Here is an 8693-nt window from a genome sequence, read left to right as displayed (position 1 = left end):
AAGAAACCACCACCACATCAACCAGAAACATTAAAGGCATTAATTTGGACAATTTCAGAGGCGATTTAGAAACAAAACTTACTAAAAATTCAATGATTTCTCCCGACCAGTGGAATAGTTGTCTCATCGAAACGCTTGACAAACATGCGCCATTCCAAACAAGGACCGTCACCAACCGCAAGTATGCTCCGTGGTATACGTCGGACATTAAAGAAGCAAAAACGAAGTGTCGGAGAGCAGAAAGACTGCTGAAAACATCAGGCCTTACGATTCATCGTGAATTATTCAAGAACACATTTCGTGCCTGGAAGACAACAATAAAAAAGGCAAAGACCACGTATTTTCTTTCAAAATTCGAAACTTCTAAATCTTGCAAACAATTATTTAACATCTGCAATGATCTACTTGGACGTGAAAGATGCACTTCATTACCATCTACAACCAATCAAAGAGACTTGCCAAACACATTTGTCAACTTTTTTAAAGACAAAATCCATAACATTCGTTCAGAACTAGATCGACATGAACCATTTATAGATACAAATACATTCTGTGGTATCCCTTTAGACAAGTTCCAACCAGTTTCACCTAGTTTCATAAACGAGTTGATAAAAAAAAGCCCCCATTAAATCCTGCGACCTTGAGCCCCTACCAGCACAGCTTTTGGCCAGCTCCATCGATACATTATTACCATCCATTACATCAATCATAAATACATCCATACTGACTGGCGAAGTTCCATCGTGCTTTAAAAGTGCCCTCGTCAAACCACTTATGAAGAAACCATCATTCGACCACAATATATTAAACAATTATCGTCCTGTATCAAATTTACCTTTTTTGTCAAAACTTTTGGAGAAGGTAGTTCTTACACAATTAACATCTCATCTTAAGAACAACAGTTTGGAACAACCCTTTCAGTCAGCCCACAAACATCAACACAGTACTGAAACGGCGCTTCTTAAAATCTTTAATGACTTGTTATGTAATGCTGATGCTAACAATATCAATGTATTATGCCTTTTAGATCTTTCAGCTGCCTTTGACACCATTGACCATGACATTTTGTTAAGAAGACTAGAAAATACGTTCGGCATAAAAGGAATTGCCCTTAAATGGTTTACATCATATTTACAGGATCGATGGCAGACTGTCGTGGTGAATGGTGTTCAGTCAGAACAAGTTTGACTAAATTTTGGAGTGCCACAAGGCTCTGTTCTTGGCCCTGTCCTTTTTACTGTATATATGCAGCCCCTTTCTAGTGTGATATCCAGATTCAATCTGAGTTATCATTTTTATGCAGATGATACGCAAATATATGATTCAGCACCCCTTAGTAATTTACAGTTCTTAATACAACGAATTACGAGCTGTTTTAATGAGATTAAATCTTGGATGTACCACAATAAGAAAATTAAATGATAGTAAAACTGAGATTTTAATGTGTGGAAGGCCGAGGATCCTTAAACAGGCAAATAAATCACCTATTACTCTCGGAAATAGTACAATAGAATTTTCAAATAAAGCAAAAAACCTTGGCGTCATCATTGATAAAGATCTTTCCATGACAAGCCACGTGAATAACACCATACAATCTATGTACATAGAAATGAAAAAAATAAGCAAAATTCGTAATTTAATACTGAAGCATATAGCAGAACTTTTAATTAATTCCCTGGTTTTATCTAAATTGGACTATTGTAACTCCCTTTGGGCGAATTTAGCTAAAGACAAAATTAGCAAACTTCAGGTTGCTCAAAATAACGCAGCCAGGCTCATTGTACGCAATAACAAAAAATACCCGTCAGCAACTCTTCTTCTCCGTGAGGTACATTGGCTTCCTGTGGAAAAAAAGAGTTGCCTATAAGATTTGTACTGTTGTCCACAAATCCCTGAGCACGACCAGTCCCTCCTATATTAAAGACCTTCTAAACATATATGTCCCCAATAGAAACTTGAGGTCAAGCAATGACCAATCAATCCTTGTCAAACCTAAGCCATTGCGTAAAATAGGTGAACAGTCTTTTCAATTTTTGGCCCCCCATTTTTGGAACTCTCTCCCATCAGACGTGAGATGCTCGGATTCGTTGACAACGTTCAAATCTCGCTTAAAGTTTTATCTTTTTACGTCATAATGTTGCAATATTATTTTCATATTTTGTTGTTCCTTCACACTTGTCTCACTGTAATATGTTTTGTTTTATATAACTTTAAAGCACTTAGAGCCTGTGACAACGGGGTAAAGCGCTATATAAATGCCATTTATTATTATTATTATTTGTCCGAAAAATTGTAATATCGCCTAACAGTCCCGTCCTACATGTTAAATGTTGCTGTTGACCAGGGACCCCTTGTAAAGCGCTTTGAGCACATTTAGTGGATATTGCGCTATATAAAAGCTCAATTTTTTTATTTAAAAAAAATAAATTTATAAAGGACTGCCCCCATACCCTTATGCCTGGACTAGGCATCCCAATTAGATAACAGTCAAACTTATTCTTAAACCAACCACCTCTAAGACAAAAGTAAAGTTTGGTGACACTTAACGCACCTCTCTGACAACTTAGGGGGCCTGTCAAACATCCTTTCTCTTTCCTGTTATGCAATATATTATAGACATAAATCATATCAATGTCTTCTTTTCTTTCTTCTAACCCGACTTGTGTTGTTTGAGACACGAAAGTATTTTTAAGGACAATGCAAATCATGTCAACTGCTCTGCATGCGTTAAGAATTGTACAGTTTGACATATTAGGTTAGATATTTTTGAAATGACAAAAACAAGAAATTATGAGTCCCCACAGCTTATTTGTCTAGTGAAGTCAACCAGACTGGAGGAATAATCCATCTTGAAAATGTCGTCTCCTATGTCTCGGGTTATTTTATTCACAAAATCCGTAAATGTTATATGTATTGATTGAATTAAAATGTTGGAAGAGCAATCTAAAGTGGAGCAACGCTTTTTGTAATTTATCAATATCAAGACTTATGATAGATGTCAAAGAAGAGTCTCATTGAAAGTGAATCCTAGCTCAAAACTGGTTCAGACCATTGCTATTTATGAGGCTGTACTCCAAACACACATTCGGGAAAATTTGATTAGACGCGGAATTAGAATTTTTTACAAAAGAAATTTCTTCACCTTTCTAAATCCCATTCCTATAATTGCAAAACACTCCAGTACGTATCATTATTCGTCACATTTCGTCTCCATCATAAGCTTTGATGGAAAGATATTGGCCTCAAAGAACAGCCTTGACGAGTTATTCGGAAGATGGCGAAATTACAACTAAATATGATAGCCATTCGTCGCTCAAATGACAACACAGACAGATATTTAAGTATATTGAAAAAAATTTATAAACGATTCCAGGTTGTCCAAACTCTCCCTTTCACTTTTATCCTTTTCTTTTTACTTTCTTCGAAATCATTCTCACTCAGTCTTCCGTCTTCTAATTAATTTCTCTCTCGCTTGTTTATTTTTAAAAATTGATATTTCTTGTTGTATTTTGTTAATAGAGGCATGAAAAATGTATTATCTCCACGGTTTAGGGGAAATATGATGAGTTTTCTGAAGATTATATTTATCATTATTATGTTCGCATTTTTTTTCACGCTGCGCTTTGTAAAGTGAGAGTCTATGAACTATCTCTGTGTGTATATCTCCGGTATCGCTATGGATACATTAATAATAATATTCATTGGCGTGGCCGAAAAAGGCGTGTACCTGATTTTTTAATTTAAAAAAAATATATCTAATTTGCTATTATTTAGCATGTGGCTTTAGCCTTTCTGGCACACCGTAGGTGACACCCCTCTCTCTCTCTCTCTCTCTCTCTCTCTCTCTCTCTCTCTCTCTCTCTCTCTCTCTTCTCTCTTCTTTCTTCTCTCTCTCTCTCTCTCTCTTCTCTCTCTCTCTCTCTCTCTCTCTCTCTCTCTCTCTCTCTCTCTCTCTCTCTCTCTCTCTCTCTCTCTCTCTCTCTCTCTCTCTCTCTCTCTCTCTCTCTTTATATATATCTATTTTCTTCGATACTGTACTCACCATCATTTAATGAGGGCAGATTGGTAAACAACGTTGTCTGTGTAATTTGGTATATCTTCGGTTGATTTTTCTGTGTGGCCCAATAATATATTTAATAATATATTCCCTCAACTAACCCCAAGAAAAAATTAAACCTAGTACCTTTAATTAACCCGAATAGGAAAAACAAACACCCTAGCACTTTAATAATACTTATGACTAAGCCTAATAGGAAAAAAAATCATCCGATCTCGAGCTAACCCTAATAGAAAAAATCATGACAAATTGAATAAATAAACGCCTGACAAAAGATCAAAGGTGAAAATACAAATTTAAAGAATACTGGGGATGTAGGAGCTTTCGGAATGTCTCCCCTTTACTTAACTTATGGAAAAACAAACTTCCTAGCACCTTTAATAAGACTTATGACTAACCTCTCGAGCTAACCCTAATAGAAAAAAAAAACAACTCTCGGACTGCTTTGCACTACCTTTCAATATTTAACAAATCAAAATGGCGGCTGAAAATGAAAACAATGGTCAATTTAAGAAATTTTAAACTTTCACAAATCTATCAAGGTTTGTTCTAGAGTTTTTAAAGTACTTCTAGATATAATGACAAATTGAATAAATAAATGCCTGACAAAATATCAACGGTGAAAATACAAATTTAAAGAATACTGGGGATGTAGGAGCTTTCGGAATGTCTCCCCTTTACTTAACTTATGGAAAAACAAACATCCTAGCACCTTTACTAAGACTTATGACTAACCTTAATAGAAAAAGAAATATCCTCGATCTCGAGCTAACCCTAATAGTAAAAAAAGAATCAAAATGGCGACTGAAATACCTTCATGTGATCAAGTGAATAATATCACTATGAATGCCACGATTTGCTGAAAAATGCCAACACCCACAAACACATGTATACACCACACACAACACACACACACAAACACAAACACACACACGCACAAACATACACGCAATTAGAACAAACACTGATCACCGCTAAATCAACAACACAACGGAAGTAATGATAATACTTGATGTCATAAATAGATGACGCAAATTGACAACTTTTTACAGTGTCAAAATTAGTTGATTTTAGGAGTCAAGTGTCGTCGTTGGTACATATATTATTATATCTGTTTGACTCAACGAACTTTCAAACTGACTTTAAATTATAAAAGGAAATCAAGTTATCTGTTTATCTATCTGTAAAAAATACATTTCTAATTTTCAAATCTTTCAGTAGAGTTGTGCGCCGTATCAATTTTTTTATTGACTCAAATAAGCACAGTGTTCTCCACAATGCTATATTTTTTAAAGAAAGGATATATATATATATATATATATATATATATATATATATATATATATATATATATATATATATATATATATATATATATATATATTCCGCTTACGTAAAACGCCAATTCCTCTCACCGCGCTAGTCTATCACAAAAAAGTGACTTCTTTTTTTCCCCAAGACATTGAAAGCCAACTCAGTAAAATTGAATTGTCAGCAATGATGTCTGAACAACGTTATTTTTTAAAAATTACTGTTTAGGCAAGACGCTTAACCCAAAACATGTCCGAATCGAAGTAAACAATCCAAGAATTTCGATTTAACGGTCTTTACTGTACCTCAAATCGACGAGAGTTCATTGCGTATAAAATGCAGCAAAGCCCTATACATGCCGCCTTTCGGTGCAATTGCACCATAAAACAGTGTCACCTTTTTATTTTGAAATTGAAAGCAAAAGGATCTATTTTGTAGAAAAGCGCTCGCTAGTGCTGGGCGGGTACCCGGGTATCCGCGGGTACTCGCGGGTAATAAAGTTAAACCGGGTACTCGAGTAAAAGGGACGGGTAGCGGGTACCCGTTTCAACAAATGGAAACCGAACTGAGTGATAATTGGATGTAATACAATTTTGATCTTACATATTTACATTCACATGACCTTTTTTTCAAAAGATTTTCCTCTTTTATTTTTCAACTACATTGATTTTTTTGTTTTATTTGTTAACACACATTTGATTCAATTTGGAATCAACAGATTAAGACTATATTATTTTTTATCTTTTAAAGGAATCTCAGGTATTTTTAAAATTTATTTATTTATTTATTTATTTTGGTTTCATTGTAATTAATTATCCTTGTTTCTTACTTTCGTTTCATTTGTTGTAATAAATAATAGATAATAACTGAATAAAAAAAAAATTAAAGAATAAAAACATTAAAAAATTTAAAGAATAAAAAGGACCCCCCCCCCCCCCCCCCCCCCCCCCCCTTTCACAAAAACATTTTTTTTGGTCAAAAAGTCACTCCTGCCACGGGTACTCGCGGGTACCCGGGTAATCCGACCACTACCCGGGTAATACCCGGGTAATGATTTGGGCGGGTAATCCCAGCACTGGCGCTCGCTTCTTCTTTACTTGTGCGTATGCATAATATATAGCACTTGTTTGATTCAGAGAATAAATTAACGGCCCCCATGCACCGATTCGTACTGCTGACGCGATAGCGCGTCACAAACCACTTGTAGTCGTATGCCAAGTAATGACTGTCATCTGCATTCACAGACAAAATGCCCATTTATATTTTGGTCAGGAATCGATTACTTCATATATTGATCGATTAAGATAACCCCCGACTTGTCAAAATTTCTTAAACTTCTTTGGAGCTTTTAGTTTAAAACCTTTAGAAAATGTGGATGTTATCTTGATTTGCCGATAAGTTTTCTGACCAAAATGAGAAATAAATTATTAACCAGTGTACGGCAGAACTGCCCAATCTGCCATATCACACACGGCCTTGGGCAGTTACTTTTAAACTGTCATATCCAAATCTGTACGTTTCATTATGATCACAAATGCCCTGCTGGCCGGTCAGCTTAGCAGTCAGCCGTCCAGGTGAATGATCGCCCATTCTTTGAACAATTCGTGGAAAGGGCAGGAAGGGAAAAAACCCTGCATATTACGGGAACATAACATAACTGGACAAAGAAATGAAATAAAACTTGATAAAGTACGTTCAATTATTTAGACTGCATGTTGACAATTTATGTTCGCCTTTACCTCGATACTTGTGTTTGATGTGTCCTTAGACACTTGTATATGTAACATCACATTTAGCCAAAATATTTCTTCGGATTATTGTATCTTATAACCTTGTTTTGGATCGGTTTGTACTGTTTTCTTCTTTTTAAAATAAAATATTGACTTAATTAATCTTATTCATTTAAGGTATTTAAATACAATTAATTTAATGTAACTAATCCGAATAAATAAATAATAAATCTCAGGGGGAAATTTGCCAACAGCAGTATAACGTGCAAAGTGAGCTACGATGAAGTGACGTGTAGTCAAAGTGTGCCCTCTGGGTGTGAAGCAACGATTAAATAGATGTGTCACGGTGAAATGTTTTGAATCTAATATCGTTCCACAAGTGAATTGTACGAAACATCAAAGATTTCTGTCTAACATTAATAAGTATTACACCTGGATAAGTAAAGTTTGAATTTATCGCCTGTTGTAAACGGTACAGTAAAGGAAGCGATGAATTAATATTATCACTATATAGATTTGATTCAAGTGACACGAATTCTCATTATACTTTGAAGATCTAAATGTTTTAATCTTTCTTAATATGAATACTAATAGACACCATGCGGTATGTTGGTTGCCCATTGACTTGTCCTGCGCATTGCTATAACGTATTGACGCGATGCTGCATTGGCTGTAAACGGCAAAATAATTATCGGGAGAATAAATAAAGGAAATGTTGTGAATAATTATTTCGCCCTATATCATTTACGCTCGTGGGAGGCTTTACTGAGTTCAGTGTCATGTCCATTTTCAAATTTTACAACTGAATTAACGGAGGTGACGAAATCGTCCCCGACTATCTGATTCAAAAAATTGATGAAGTGAATGCGCCCGGTGTTGAAGACATAAAAGTACCATAATTTTGTATTACTGCGTCCGAAAACAAAAAGAAGAAGAAGAAGACGAAGAAGAAGAAGAAGAAGAAGAAGAAGAAGAAGAAGAAGAAGAAGAAGAAGAAGAAGAAGAAGAAGAAGAAGAAGAAGAAGAAGAAGAAAGGAAACGGTGAGAATAATACAAGAAGATGATATTTTAAGATATTAGCCGCTGCGATTTTGATTTGATGAATATCTTGTATTTCTTCCAAACAGAAGATTTTGTAGTTTGATCCAATTAAAGTACTTTTCTTTTTCTTCTATTTTTTTCTGTTACAAAATGATTATCATTGTGACATTATTGCCCAAATAATCCTAAGAAGTAATTAATTTTTATGATTTTTTTTTTCTTTGTTTATGATTTGTTGTTTGTTTGTTTGTTTTTGACTGTTTGAGTTATATATATATATTTCAACTACTGAGTCATATCCCGGGAGTGATAATATTAACCAGAAATAGGGGGAGGGAGGGGGTGGGAAATAGGAGAGACAAATCAATTTTTAAAAATGGAAAGAAAATTACATAAAACTAGAAATGTTATTGGATGAATCTGAATGAATAAACTATGAGATAGTCTTAATTACAGTGAGATACATGTCTGTTTTAGTAGAGATGGGAGATTTGTAAGGCCCTTCTCCCATTCTTGTCCACATTTGCCTTTCTTTCATTCAGAAGGGTTTATGT

The 8693-nt window shown here is 34.9% G+C and overlaps 1 protein-coding gene across 2 annotated transcripts in view; it reads left to right on the top strand.

The window, feature by feature from the left end:
- Window positions 1-8693, top strand: part of LOC144977192 (solute carrier family 52, riboflavin transporter, member 3-B-like) — an 83518-nt gene that overhangs the window by 50883 nt on the left and 23942 nt on the right. The window contains exon 1 of one of the 2 annotated variants that reach the window (XM_078922131.1): window positions 5825-7057. The exons of the other annotated variant lie outside the window; for it this stretch is intronic. The gene's annotated coding sequence lies outside the window, so the exon portion shown is untranslated. Of the gene's footprint in view, window positions 1-5824; window positions 7058-8693 lie in introns of those variants that run through there. 2 annotated transcript variants of the gene reach the window in all.

The sequence above is a fragment of the Berghia stephanieae genome, chromosome 7 (genome assembly GCF_034508935.2).
Source record: "Berghia stephanieae isolate SIO BIC M18660-M18661 chromosome 7, UCSD_Bste_1.3, whole genome shotgun sequence".
In the NCBI taxonomy this organism is placed as follows: domain Eukaryota; kingdom Metazoa; phylum Mollusca; class Gastropoda; order Nudibranchia; family Aeolidiidae; genus Berghia; species Berghia stephanieae.
Note: the sequence above shows the minus strand (reverse complement) of the source record. Positions and strands in the feature narration are given on the sequence as shown.